General features: G+C 35.4%; 1 pseudogene; it reads left to right on the forward strand.

The window, feature by feature from the left end:
• The first annotated feature begins 3,722 nt into the window (after positions 1–3,722).
• On the forward strand, positions 3,723–6,020 carry LOC149544908 (uncharacterized; annotated as a pseudogene).
• The last annotated feature ends 8,402 nt before the right edge of the window (positions 6,021–14,422 follow it).

A 14,422-nucleotide genomic window follows, 5' to 3' on the forward strand; every position in this document is an offset into this window, starting at 1 on the left:
GAACACAAGTGAGAAAAATAGAATGGATGGGCCCACCAACAAAGACAAGAATCATAAGATAGGTGTATTTTTTTTTTTTTAATAAATTTTTTTAATGGAAATTAAGATATATAAGATAAACCAAAAAATTATGATTACTTGGTAACATTAATACAAATAATAATAAAGGAGAAGAACAATAATGAGATAATGATACAAAAGAGACGAATGACTATGATTAATATAAAATTTGTTACAACTAACTCTACAAAAAAAAAGTAATTAATGATAGAGTTCAGATCTGGTAGATAAGAATATATATAAAAAAAAGTTAAGAAACTTTCCAGAAATGAGATTGCAGAAATTGATTTGAAATGATTTAATTTTTTTTTAAAATGACAGAGAATGCAGAGAACGAATAAAAAAATTGTACAAACTCATAATAGAGTATGAGCTAGAGTGAAAGAACAAATAGATCAGAGATGTTATATAAATCATTCAATCCTGCATAACAAGTGTTAACAACTAAAAATAGAAAGAATATAATGAGAAAATTAGAAAAAAGGAAGAATAATAATTACGCATGTAAATAATCCAATGCATGTTTAGATAATTCAATGCAATGAAATAAGAAAGAAAAGAAATAACTTGGATGAAGAGTGGGGATTGAGCCCAACTCGGAATTAGTAAAATGAATATGTCAGTTCAAAAAAATTGTAGAATACAATCCTGCATATGCCTGTCATTCGCAACTTTCCTTGAAATTGCATAACGGTTAAGATATCTCAACTGAGGAACTGATTCTTAGGCGTGGCCCCGTCATCCCTCTGTGCATGCTGATAGCTGCTATATAAAACAGGTCATTACCCATAATTTGTTCTACTAAAAGTCTTTCTCAGAGGAGCTTAATTCAAATCCCCAAATTGAGAATGGCAAGGCGCCCAAGGGCTATCAAAATAGGGGGCATGCCCTGCTCAAATCAGACGTCCACAATGGCAAATGGCTGAATCCATCAATGGAGAGCGAGGAGGGGGTGGAGGAGAAGTGGTGCTGCCTATCAAGGGAAGACGTGATAAGATTTCTCATCGGTTGCCTAGGAGCCCTGGCACTGCTTCCCCTGACATCAATCCAGACCCTTAGAGCATTAACCCCACATCCCTTTACTCTTGACAGCCGGGCTCCCGCAAGAGAATCTGTCAAAGTCTTGGGCAACGATCCCATAGCCATTACTGTGGTCGATCAAAACAACCACAATGACACCAATAACCAATAACCTGATAGACATAGCAGATTTCTCCCGTTACCTCTGTTCGAGTTTGCAGGGATGTCACTACCAAGACTTCTCTCAGTTACGCCTATGTTAATTACAGCTCTGCCAAAAATGCTGGCAAGGCCATAGAGGCACTGAATTTACTCCTATCAATGGAAAGCCTATTCGAATAATGAATTCACATCATGATCCTAGCATACGCAAGAGTGGAGCGGCAAATATATTTATCAAGAACCTTGATAAAGCGATAGACAACAAGGCACTGCAAGACAATGCTGAGGCAATCCCCCACCAAGACATTGATGGGCTCAGGTAGGTTGGGGTCATGAGGTTTCGATGTGAGATTCGAACCTCCATTGAGGGAGCGAAATGGATTCCTGTTGATGCATTATATATATCTCACATCCAAGTGAACCAGGCACAAAAGCAATGCAAAAGAACTTATCGTGCACATGGAAGAATCAATCATTACATGTCACATCCTTGCCACATTAAATTAATACTCTCTAAAAAGGAGGCACCTGTTAAAATAAGATAATCCCTGTAGTAGTGATTTTGCTTCCTGCAAATTGCCTATTTAAATCTTTGAGACAAAAAAAACAACAAGATACAAACAACGATAGAGGCTGGATGAGTGCACCAAAAGCTCACAAAGCAGGGCCGAGCAAGCAAGCTTGAAGAAGGAGATAAAACAAGAGTATTGAAGGAAATGTCTGAGAGGATAAGATAGGAGGTTCAGATTAGATATGGCAACCACAAGAGTTACTAAAAAAAATTGAATTAGTTTAGAGATTCAATATTAAAACCCAAAAGATATGGATAAGAGATAGAGTTTAAATTTCAAAAAAAATATGAATAGTTTTTAACCTAATAATGTAAGTTGAAATAAAAAAAGGTAATCATAAATATGATTTTGAACTGTTCCCTACAATGAAATATTAGGGAAATAATTTTTTATTTTAAATATTGAACAAAAATTATACACTAAATAATAAACAATATTTATGATAATATGAATGATAAATGCTTCTTGTGAAAAACAAGAGCAAAACAAAATTTGATTTGTTTTTAAAAACAAAATAAATACCCTTTGGGGACAAGCCTTTCAAAGAGGGTTAGTACAAATTAGAGCAAACAGGAGTTAATCGAGTTTGGCGTTAAACCAGCCAAACCCAAAAAAAAATTCAATTTCTTCCAACTTAAGAAGATTAAAAAAGAAATTAGTGAAATCTCTCTCAAGTGTCTCCTTCGAATTGTACCTTCATGCAAACACTCAAAAACAAAGATTAAACTGCTCTGATACCATGTTAGAAATGGAAAAAGAAATATGTAAATAAGCAATACCAGGAAAGAATCTAAGCGAGTTAATGCTTGAAAAGATATTACCATAAGATAGGCGAGAGAAAGCTTCAAGATCCAACACCATGAGACAAGATATTTGGAAAGGGGAAAGCAAAGAAAACCCCTTGTGACATTATGAATGAGGCATGAAAAGCCTAAGGAGAGAGAAGGAGAGAGAGAGAGAGAGAGCAATCGCTCATACAATAATTGAGAAGAGGAAGAAATCTCATTAGAAATGAAAGAGGAGGGTCATCTCTTAAATAGAGATGAGAGAGAGGAGTTAATGTAATTCCCATGTCTATGAATGCTACCATTCATAAGTGTGTGAGGCCAAGTGTGAGATTCCTCTTAAGGAAGAATAATCTAAATTATAAATTACAATAAATATTTGTCCTCACATATTCCACTAGAGGACAAAATAAGATGTAGTGGAAAAAGGAAAAAAAAAGAATTATATTATGATACTTTGGCTTATATCCTAATATATTATAACAATAAAGAAAAGAGGTCTAACCTTGGTTTATAAACATACCAAGGAAAGATTACAACTTCTAACATTATTTATACATACAAACATGTGAATATGATTATATGTTGAATTATATAAATATAAAAGTGAAGTTTTATAAAAATAATCTTTCGTTTAGTTTAATTTAAGTATTTTTAAAAAATACATAAACCACAACAAACATCAACTTAGAGTTATGAGAGAATACTTTATTTTTGTTTTTTTATTATTGGTTAATCCAATTTTTTTTTTAAACATAGAAAATAAAATTAGATATAAGAACATTACAAATACAACTTAATATTCATTTATCTTTTTATATAATTTATTTTTTCTTCATTAAATATATTTTATTAAATTAGATTAAATTTATGCATCTCACTCTTAATATTTAATAAGTTTTTAATAATTTATATTAATATAAAATAAAACATATCAGTTGAATAAATAGAAGTATACCTCCCATATGAGAGGCGTATACCTCCCACTTGAAATTAAAATAAATTTAAAAAAAAAGTGTTATAAGGAATGCATTTATTTTTTAAGGTTAAACGTGTAAGGAAATTCTACTCAACTTGTACAATCTTCTATGGAGACCATATGCTTTTCACTCTCATCATCGTCATGGCCCATTCATTTTCATTTCTGTTTGCTCTTGTTACCATTCCCCTGTTTCTTCTCTGTTTCTGCAGCGGATGTATTCACAGGGAGCGACAAGCCCTCCTTCAATTCAAGACAGCCCTCAATTACTCCTCTGATCCCTTCGCCACCAATCTGACATCGTGGGAGGAGGGAGTCGATTGCTGCCGCTGGGATGGCATTAACTGCAGTCACACCACCCTTCATGTACTCAGTGTTAAGATTTACTTAGATGGCAGTGGAAGGTTCATATCCGAGAGCTTGTGCACCCTCGCTTCTCTTGAAAGCATACACCTCCACGACAGTGGATTTACAGGTACCATTCCTGACTGCCTAGGAAAACTCTCTTCTCTCAAACTACTAGATTTAGCTGCTAATAGTTTGAGTGGGAATATTCCACTGTCCTTTGGAAACATGTCTTCTCTCACAAAACTATATTTATTTGATAATAGTTTGAGTGGGAATATTCCACTGTCCTTTGGAAACATGTCTTCCCTCACAGAACTACATTTATCTCGTAATAGTTTGAGTGGAAATATTCCACTGTTCTTTGGACAAATGTCTTCTCTCACAGTGTTGGGTCTTTCTCATAATCAACTCACAGGAAGCATTCCCCCTTCTCTCCTTAATCTCTCTTCTCTCCAATCAGTTGAGTGGTTGTATTCCAAAGTTTATTGGATCTTTCCGACAACCAGCTAAATTAGAGTATTTGACTCTGTCCAATTGTGTATTTAATTCCAGCCCCACCTGGATTCCCTTGTTTCAATTGAACTTCTTATTTCTGACATAGTGCAAGATGGATGGTCAAATTCCGTCCTGGATATCTACTCAGTTCTCACTTGCAGGGTTGGAATTAGCTGACAATAATCTTGTTGGAGAAATTCCAAGTTCGCTATTGGATACAAGGCTGGAGTACATCAATCTCACGACAAATAATCTCCAAGGTCACCTTTTGTTAAACACTTCAGCTTGGAATGACTTGCAGGTCTTGGATGTGTCGAACAATGCCTTTTATGGACAACTGCCATCAACTTGGCCATCTGCTCTGCGCACTTTGATGCTCACTAACAATTCAATGACGGGAAATATTCCTCCACTGCAGGGTGATTGTGCACTAGAAATATTAAATCTGGCAAATAACCATTTGAATGGAATCATCCCTCAAAGTATAGCCCATTGTTCACAGCTTCAAGTCTTGAATGTGGGGGATAATAATTTGACGGGAAGGATGCCATCCGAATTAGGTAATCTAAGTCTGTTGTAGTCACTAGTGATAAGGAATAACAAGGTCAGTGGATCATTCCCCCCCTCCATATCAAATTGTTCAAAATTGATTATTTTGGATGTTGGCCAGAATTTGTTGACAGGTCAGATACCAAAGTCAATAGGAAATATTTCGGAGCTGCGAGTGCTAGCAATGAGGAGGAATAATTTTGAAGGTGGTATTCCTGATGAAATTGTGCGGCTAGAATTCCTTCAAATTTTGGACCTGTCCTCAAATCAGCTATCAGGGTTTATGTCACATGGCATTTTCAATTTACAAGCAATTTAGCTTGATTCCAATTGATCCATATCCCATTCCAATTGGTCTATACCAATATTCAACCGCATATGCCTTATACATGTATAAGAATGGATTGAAAATGGATTCTAAAGGCAGAGATGAGGACTATGCATATATCTTTTCCAATATGGTATCCATTGACAATCAATTGAATGGGACTATTCCTTTTGCTTTGGGAAAGTTGAAGGGCTTGACAGCCCTCAATCTTTCTATGAACAATCTTAATGGTATGATTCCAAATACTATTGTACAATTGAGCTGGTTGGAATCATTAGACTTTTCAAGAAATAAATTTTTAGGACCTCTTCCAAATCTTGGATCTTTGAGCTATTTGGGAGCTCTCAACTTTTCCAACAACAATCTTTCAGGTAGTATACCACAAGGAGGGCACATGGCAACATTCACTAATCTGTCATTTTTAATTAATCCAAATTTATGGGGATGCCCACTTGCAAAGAAATGTCAGTGGCCAGAATTTGTTCTAGGTCCTCCTATTTCTACTTTTATTAATGAAGAAAATGAGAGCAAAGAAAGCGTGTGGTATTGGATTGGAGTTGGACTGTCCTACGGAGCAGGTTTTGCAGCAGTGGTTTTACTTATTGTATTGAAAAGGAGATGGGGACATACATACTTCAAGGGAGTTGACTGGGTCTTGAAATTTGTTTTCCCTCAACTTCACAATTTGACAATATGAAAGTTCATATTTTTATTGATGTTAATCAGTACAAATGTATTGTAGTTTTTTTTTAAGGTATTCAAATGATTATTCTAAAATATATATTTTTATATATCTATTTGTTTTCTTGTTTTGTAGATTTTAGAACTACTATAAGAACTAAATCCAAGATTATTTTTTGATTTGACTAAAATAGTTTACAACGTGGTGTTAGGGCTATGCTTTTATAGTTGACGATTGTTTGTAATGGGAGTGCATGAAATCAATACAAATTTCGTACTATTGTCACTTTTCTCCTTCTTATGATTGACGTATATTATGTTTGTTGTAGAAAAATGGAGATCATTATACTATACTTTTATAATTTTTGAATTAGATTGTGTGAATCTTTTTAATATCAATATTTCAGATCACACTTTATGATCCATCACATAATATAAAAAGTTTACTGAAGAAAGAAGGCAACTCCTAGTGACTACTAGTAGAAGCAATTTAGATTTGCTTTGAATTGAAGAAGATTATTTAATTAAAATTTTAAATAATTAGTTACATTTGTACAGATTCTCGAGTTTGTTCAAAAAAATACAGCAACACAAAAATTGTCAAATGATGAAGATTTAGTGAGTGATTGTAAGGCATGTCTGTAATATTTATGATTTTTATGGGTCTCTACTACAATTTCCATGGGCCGTTGGCCTTGTACCCATGTCTCCAATAAAGAAACACTAACATATTTGATATTTCCACAATTTATAGTATTTTCTTGAATCAAGATAAAGGAGAAAATTGAATTTGAAATCTACGGGTATATATGGTAGTCAAAATTTGTACAATTAATCAGCAATAGTGTGGCCTAAATAAATAAATGACTATAGAGCTAATGTAATCTGTTACGGTGATTGGTTTTTTTCCTAGACTTACTTGATTTCGCATATAATTCTATGCTAGCACATCAAAATTGTTAGTTTCCTCACATTTTTGAAAATTCATTCTATGCTAGCGCATCAAAATTATTGGTTTCCTCACATATTTTTACCCCAACTCATCTGATGGTCCTTTATAATCACTTGCCCTAATGGCTCCTAAATCCTTCAAACCCTAATGGCTCCATTTCCTTAGTATGTTACACCTTTACAATGTTCTAACAATTTATGTTCTAATTCTTTAGTGCTTTCAAATTTTTAACTAAAAGAGGGGTAAAATTTTTATTGAATACCAAAGAGAGTAGAACAATACAAGAACCAAAGAGAACTACAAAGCTTTATCTTGGTTCACAAGTTGAACCAGCATTTGAGATAAATCAAGGGGAAGCATCGTATGATCAATAATGTTCCAATCCGGTCCATGCTCAAAGGCCCATTTAGCCAAACAATCAGCCACACCGTTCCACTCACGAGGGATATGCATAAAAGACATAGAATCTAGAGAAGTGCATAACTGAATGATCTACTGAATAACCAGAGCCAAATGCCAATCCACATGCACAAGGTTTTGACTATTCAATAAATTCACAACCACTTGTGAATCAGTCTCACAAATATTTCTTTTCTAGCCATATTGACAGCATTGTTCCACTGCAACCAGGATAGCTAGGGCTTCCATGAGGTTATTAGTACAGTGGCCCTTGTATACAGAAAATAGAAATTGAATATCACTAGAACTATCACGTCCAACTCCCCCAATACCAACCAGACCAGGATTTCCCCAAGAAGAGCCATCAGTGTTAATCTTAAGAATGCCCACCTCAACAGTAGACCAATGCCCCTAGTGGTTAACATGTTGAGAGCGTTGCCTAACTCTATTCCCAAAGCAGTTGTGGGGCATCGTGGGAGAGCTACCCTGAAGAGGAAAGGAAAGGCATGAGTAAATACTAGCATCTCTAGGATCCAAACCTCCACCAATGTCACATATCTCTAGGAGTATTTCATGAAGAGAATTAACAATTTTCCCCCACATGTGCCTGATCTTGAGCTGCACATCATGAAAGATCCTCCTATTCCTCTCAAGCCAAACATGCCATAAAATAAAGAAAGGGCCAATAGTCCAAGCAACTTGAAGAAAAGAAGTCTTGGAAGGGGGATGGCCCAAATGGTCCCAGAATTTAGATAGAGAGGGAACATGCTAGCATGTGCATCCCCAGACACTCCACCAAAAGTGCCAAATCTGTTTGGCAAAGGGGAACTGGAAAAAAAGGTGAGAAACCATCTCTTCACTTTTGTGGCATAAAACATAGATAGAAGGCCCCTAGAAGCCTCGCTTGTAGAGATTCTCCCAAGTAAGACGACAATTGTAAACTAGAATCCAAAGGAAAATGTTACACTTAGGCCATGAAAAACTATTCCAAACTTTCTTCCACCAAGAGACCTCTACCTCGCCAAAAAGTTGCTTTGTCAGTGCAAGGTACTCTGAAGAAACATAATACTTACCCAAAGAAGCACCTCCCCAAGCCAAAACATCAGGGTCCTGTAGAGAGCTGCACTCCCTAGAAGTCAATATCTGAGATAGTTCCAACCGATCTCCCAAAGACCCACCCAACGGCCAATCCAAAGAATTCTTCCATTTGTAACCCACACCAAGGTCTAGATTATAAGCCTCCTTATAATGAGTAACCTTATTCCATCCAACAAAAAGGGAAAAATCACAAAGAGACTGCAAGTGTGGATGAGAGGATAAGAGAGGAGGATGCCCATTCCAAGAATCACTCCAAAATAGAGTTTTAGTGCCTCTGTTACAGATCCAAAATAAACTTCTCTTCACGAGGTGAGCACCAATCTTAAGGGTATTCCACACCATAGAACCTCTTCCCTCAAGAGAAAACCTAAAAATATCTAAAGGTTCAACACCAGGTAAATACTTGTATGAAAAGATATGGGCCCAAAGCTAAGACTAACTAGAACACCAGCACCAATATAGCTTGGTAGCAAGAGCTTGACTGCATAAGATAGAAAAATGAAGGCCAAGGCCTCCTTCCTTTTTTGGCCTACAAACGATATCCCAATTAATGAGGCTCCATCTGGTATTTTGCAAATTGCCACTCCAAAGAAATTGGTGAGAGAGAGCATCAAATTCCTTAAGAAAATACACTAGGGAAGCCTGAAACATGCTTCTGTATATGGGAAGGGCCTGAATGACTGATTGAAGGAGTGTCACCCTACCAGCAGTAGAGAGCCACCTATGAGTCCAATGATTGAACTTTTGTCAAAGTTTTTCAAGCAAGCTTTGCTAGAAAAGCATAGGCTGTATACCCACCACAATAGGGACCCCCAAGTAAGTTAGAGGGAGAGACTTAATATGAAATCTCAAGATATTAGCAATCCTCTATTGGATAGGCTCAGGAGTATTGAAGATAAAAATTGAGGACTTGTGGTCATTAATTTTCTGCCTAGAGGCAGCCAAATAAGTATCCAAGGTGAGCCGAAAGGCTTTAGCTTCCTGAATCTGAGCCCTCCCAGCAAGGGCCGTATCATCAACAAACTGGAGGTGGGAAAGAGTGGGCAAACCATTTCCCCATTTCCATCCTTGAATTAGATTTTGGGAAACATGAAACTTGATAAGTCTACCAAGTCCCTCAGCCATAATGATAAATAAATAAGGAAAGAGGGGATCTCCCTGGTGAAGACCTGTAAAGGCCCCAAAAAGCTTCGTTAGTTCACCATTGAGAAGGACCAAGAAGGAAGGAGTAGTAACACAGCTAAGAACCCATCTAACCCATTCCTGACTAAAGCCAAAAGCTAGAAGAACTTTCTACAAGAAATCCCAATTAACTCTGTCATAAGCCTTAGCCATATCAAGCTTAATACACACGACCCGTTCCCTGGAAATAGACATAGAATGAATAGCTTCGAAAGCAATAACCACCCCATCCAAAATTGGTTTTCCCCTTGTTCCTGAGAGATAACCATGGGAAGCCAAACTTTAAGCCTCTCTGCAAGGAGCTTAGTAATGATTTTATAGACCACATTACAAAGAGAAATGGACCTAAAGAAGTCCAACTAATTAGCCTCTTCCTTCTTCAAAATAAGGACTAAGAAAGTAGCATTCAAGGCCTGGAGCATTTCTTTGCTGGAATAGGACTCCTAAACCACATCCAAAAAGTCATGATTGATAATATCCCAAAATTCATGAAAGAATTAAACAGGGAAGCCATCAAACCCTAGAGCTTTGCCTTTCCGAAAGCTGAAGACCACCCCCTCCAAGTTAGACATACTAATAGACCTCATAAGAGATTCATTCATCTCCTTGGTCACAACAGAGGGAATACAAGATAAGATTGTAGTCTCCTCAATCTCAGTTGGAGGTAAATCATCTGAAAAGAGAGCTACCAGCAATTTCTATTCTAAATTGTTAGCATTTTCAGTTTTCTAGAATTTGATATACACTTTTAGTTTTTAAGAATTCCATATACACCCTGAAGTATCCTACCATCAACTTGTCAATTTTATTAGTTCCTGCCTTATATAAGGCAAGGAATTTTCATTGTACAAAAACAATTCTTCCAAACTAAGGTTTGAAACCATGTATTTTTAAATTCATTTACACTCTTCAAATTTTTTATTTTTTATTGGCCCGTGGCCAATTTCCTGAGGAAAATATATTTTTGGAAATTAAAAAAATAGAAAAAAGTTAGCGATAAGAATGAATAAATGTATTCTATCTAGAAATTACTGTTGTCATCTCTCCAATATTGGTGACCGTTCATCTTCCCCTGAGTTGAAAAGTTACTCACTGACATGGAAACAAAATAAGGCTTTGGCATTTCCTCCATGGCTCAAGGACTCTACAGAGATCATTTTTTATGTTCAGCACTGATCTGAAATTCATTAATACTTACTAAGACAGTCATGGAATCAACATTTACCTTTCTTTAAATGCAAAAATTTGAACAATTTGTAAATGTTTAGAAATTATAACGTGGCATACATATTAAATGCAAAAAATTGAACAATTTGTAAGTGTTTAGTTTTAAGACGATTTAAATATGTTTATAATATGAAAATATGCAAGTTATAATTTATAAGTTGTCCTTTTATATTTGACTTTTAAAGAATGTAAATTTTTATAGAGATGCAACTTATTGTGGATTTCATTGTGTGTTATATTTTAGTGATAAATTTCTAAATGAATGCAAAACAATTATACAAATATAATCATAGGTCTATCAAACAAAAAGACTTAGGGGGGGTATACTTAATATGCACTATGTATATATCATGACTTTTTTTTAATATAGTTTTAGAGTGACAGTTATTCCTCGGTGAGTTACAAATACCACTATTTATCTATATAGGATGTGGTTTATGTTCTCAACTCCCTAGTCCAGCTTCAATTAGGTATACATTTCTCAGCTTCATCCCTACTTCCACTCTCAAAAGGTAGGGACTCCAACTTAGCAAGAGCTCTAGTTTATAAGATTTAGGGTTTGTTTGGTTGTTGGAATATGATTTAAGAATTGGAATTTAAAATCCTTGATTTTGGATTCTGGAACTTGAAATCCAGATTACAATTTTTTGAGACTGTTTGGTTCAAACCCAAAAAGATTTTATATTTGGAATTTTTTATTCCAACCTTGTTTTTTTCAAAATACGAATATATGGCTCAACAAATGAATATAAAAGTTACAATGAGAAAGATGATTTGTATCTCCAATTTGTAGTTCAAGGACCTATTCATGGTTCTTCCAACTCCACACACGTCAAAAATGACGATGTTCATTGGAAAATAAAAATTCAAGAAAAAGTTAAAAGAAAGATAAAAGAAATTACATGTGTGTAGTACTAGTTGTTTTATTTAATCCAAACATATGAGCAAGTGCAACAATAACAAAAAAAATTCCCCTAAATTAAAAAAATTAAACTTCAAAAATATGCACAAAAATAAGTGCCCTCAAATGGGCATCCAGATGTCAAACCCAATTAAATTTTAGTTTAGTTGAAATCCTCATTTTCGAAAAATGGGAATTAAAACGAGAATTCCAAATAACAAGTATTTTGAGGGGAGATGGAATACTTGTTGGTCTCAGATTGGTTTTGACAATTGAGTATCAACATACTTAAGAAAATTCTAAGTTTGATGCCAAGTATAATATAGATGCTGAGCTAGAAATTCAACAGGTGCGAAGTAAGTTTCAAGTGCTGAGTCACTATAGGTGCCGAGCGAATGGAGTTACTATAAGGAGCCGAGCAAGATAGAAATCCTATATGTGCCAAGCATCAATACATAGTAAGTATTGAGTAACATAGAATCAACATATGAGTTGTAACTTCAAAAACTCATATGTAAACCATTTTTGGAGCTGACACAAGATGAATCTCAAAGGATTGAGAGATAAGATTGAATCTTTTTTAGTCCCTATGAAATCTGCATGCAACCAATAGGAAAATTGTAATGATTTGAGCATGAAAAGATGGGTGAATATCGATCATGAATTCATACCTAACCCTAAGCCTCGAAAGCCTTTATAACGAGGTCAAGAGCCCATAACTTGTGTGTGCATGTGTGAGAAAGAGAGAAAGCATGATATTAGAATGCATGGAGAGAATGCTAGCAAAGTTTTAAGGGGTGTAAAGACTTAGAAGAAGAGCAGCACTATAGAATCAAGTTGATCAGAACAAAGCATCAATACTACGAATAGATGTTTATCAGATCAGGAAGGATCATATTAGATTGAGTAGAACAAAGGTCTGGAATCAACAATAGAAGATTGCAAGTCATAAGATCAAGACATTCTACTATTCTTTCTAACCATTGTATTAGGAGAATGAAAATCCTATGATGAATAGGTTGGCTTAACAACTATATTGTAAGATCCTTAACAGGGTTGTAAATCCTTTAATAGGGTGACATTTTAAGTGAGTGTTTGTAAATCCTTTAGATAGGTCACTTTTAACAGGGTGTAAAGCCTTTAATAGGGTAGGCCTTTCACAGGGCAGATCATTGATGATGGTCAAAATTTGTAACCTTGACAAGTTACATATTGCTATATTGATAAGTTGTGGGTGTCATCCCCACCCAAGTTTTACTTTCTCATTTTGGAGGGTTTCTGGGTGATCAAATCTTGTGTTATCTATTTTCATGCATTTCTTTACTTTCATGTTGATTAGATGAGTTAGATGCATGTGATTGATTTCAGTTAAATGGTTTTAGAGGTTAAAGTTTGTTACTTCTAATTCATCCCCCCTCTCATAAGTAAATCTTCCCACTTGTAAATTCCAACAATTAGTATTAGAGTACAGATTTCTCTCAAGGAGAAGCCTTACAACTTGGAGTAAAGATCTTGAAATGGAAGTCTATAAACTTCGAAAGATCATAGAGAACCAAGAAATTGAGATACATCTCATTCTACACTCTCTGGAAGAAGCAAGGGAAGAACTGGGAAAATCCTTAAAGAGAAGAAGAGAGATTGCCATAGCTAAGAATGATACACAATACAAGGAGATTGGCACCTCAAAAGTATTTGCAAATGGAGATTCCAAAGAGTTTGATGCAGAAATAGTAGATCTAATAGAGAAGAATAGAGCTCAAGTAGAAGAAATTAGAACTCGGGAGATTGAACAAGAATCACAAGCCATGATGCTTTGTGAAGTGACTGAACAAAAGAAAAGAGCCATTGAAGATAAAGCTATGATCGAAGATGACAAGAGAAATCTTACCAACAGATTGGAGGAAAATACAATTGAGTTTGAAAGAATTTCCAACATGCAGCTAGACACCCTAAGCTAGATGATGAATGCACATCATGAGCCGAATGTCAAGAACATTGAGATCTCTACACTAAAGATGTAAAATGAACAACTGCAAAGTGAATTGAGAAGAGAAAAGGAAATTTAAGAAAGCTTCAACAAACCTAATGAAGCCATCAAGTACTCTAAACAGCTTTTGAAATCATCAAAGTCCAACAATGACACTTCAGGACTAGGATACACCAGCACTGAAGAAGGAGATTCATCCAAGACTGTAGAATAAAGAAATAACAAAGGCAAGAAAAAAAAACCCACTTGTCATTTTTGTGGTAAGAAGGGACATACCTCTAATGTGTGTAGGAACAAGAATGCCAATGAGCATGACAAACCTAAAAACATAGGTCATTGTCACAAGTGCAATTGACAACAACATCAGGCACTTGGCTGGAAGACTAGAACTATTAGGACACCAAGATTTGAAGTTCACTGCTACAATTGCAAGAAGTATGGACATAGAGCTTTTGAATGTAGATCAAAGCCTATGTGGACATCAAATCAACTAGAAAAGACAAAAAGTCATGGACATCATTATAATTGGGACTATAGTACTAGGCATAGTTGTCACTACTGTCAAGAGTATGGACACATTCCTAAAAATTGCATAAGAACACATTTTAGTGGAAACTATAGTAGATGGTTGAGCCAAACTACATGCTTTAGTTGTTTGAAGATTGGGTATATCAACAAGAATTGCCCAACAAGGTCA

The sequence above is a fragment of the Cupressus sempervirens genome, chromosome 8, assembly GCF_028749045.1.
Source record: "Cupressus sempervirens isolate cs-2001-9-10 chromosome 8, ASM2874904v1, whole genome shotgun sequence".
NCBI classification, from domain to species: Eukaryota; Viridiplantae; Streptophyta; class Pinopsida; order Cupressales; family Cupressaceae; genus Cupressus; species Cupressus sempervirens.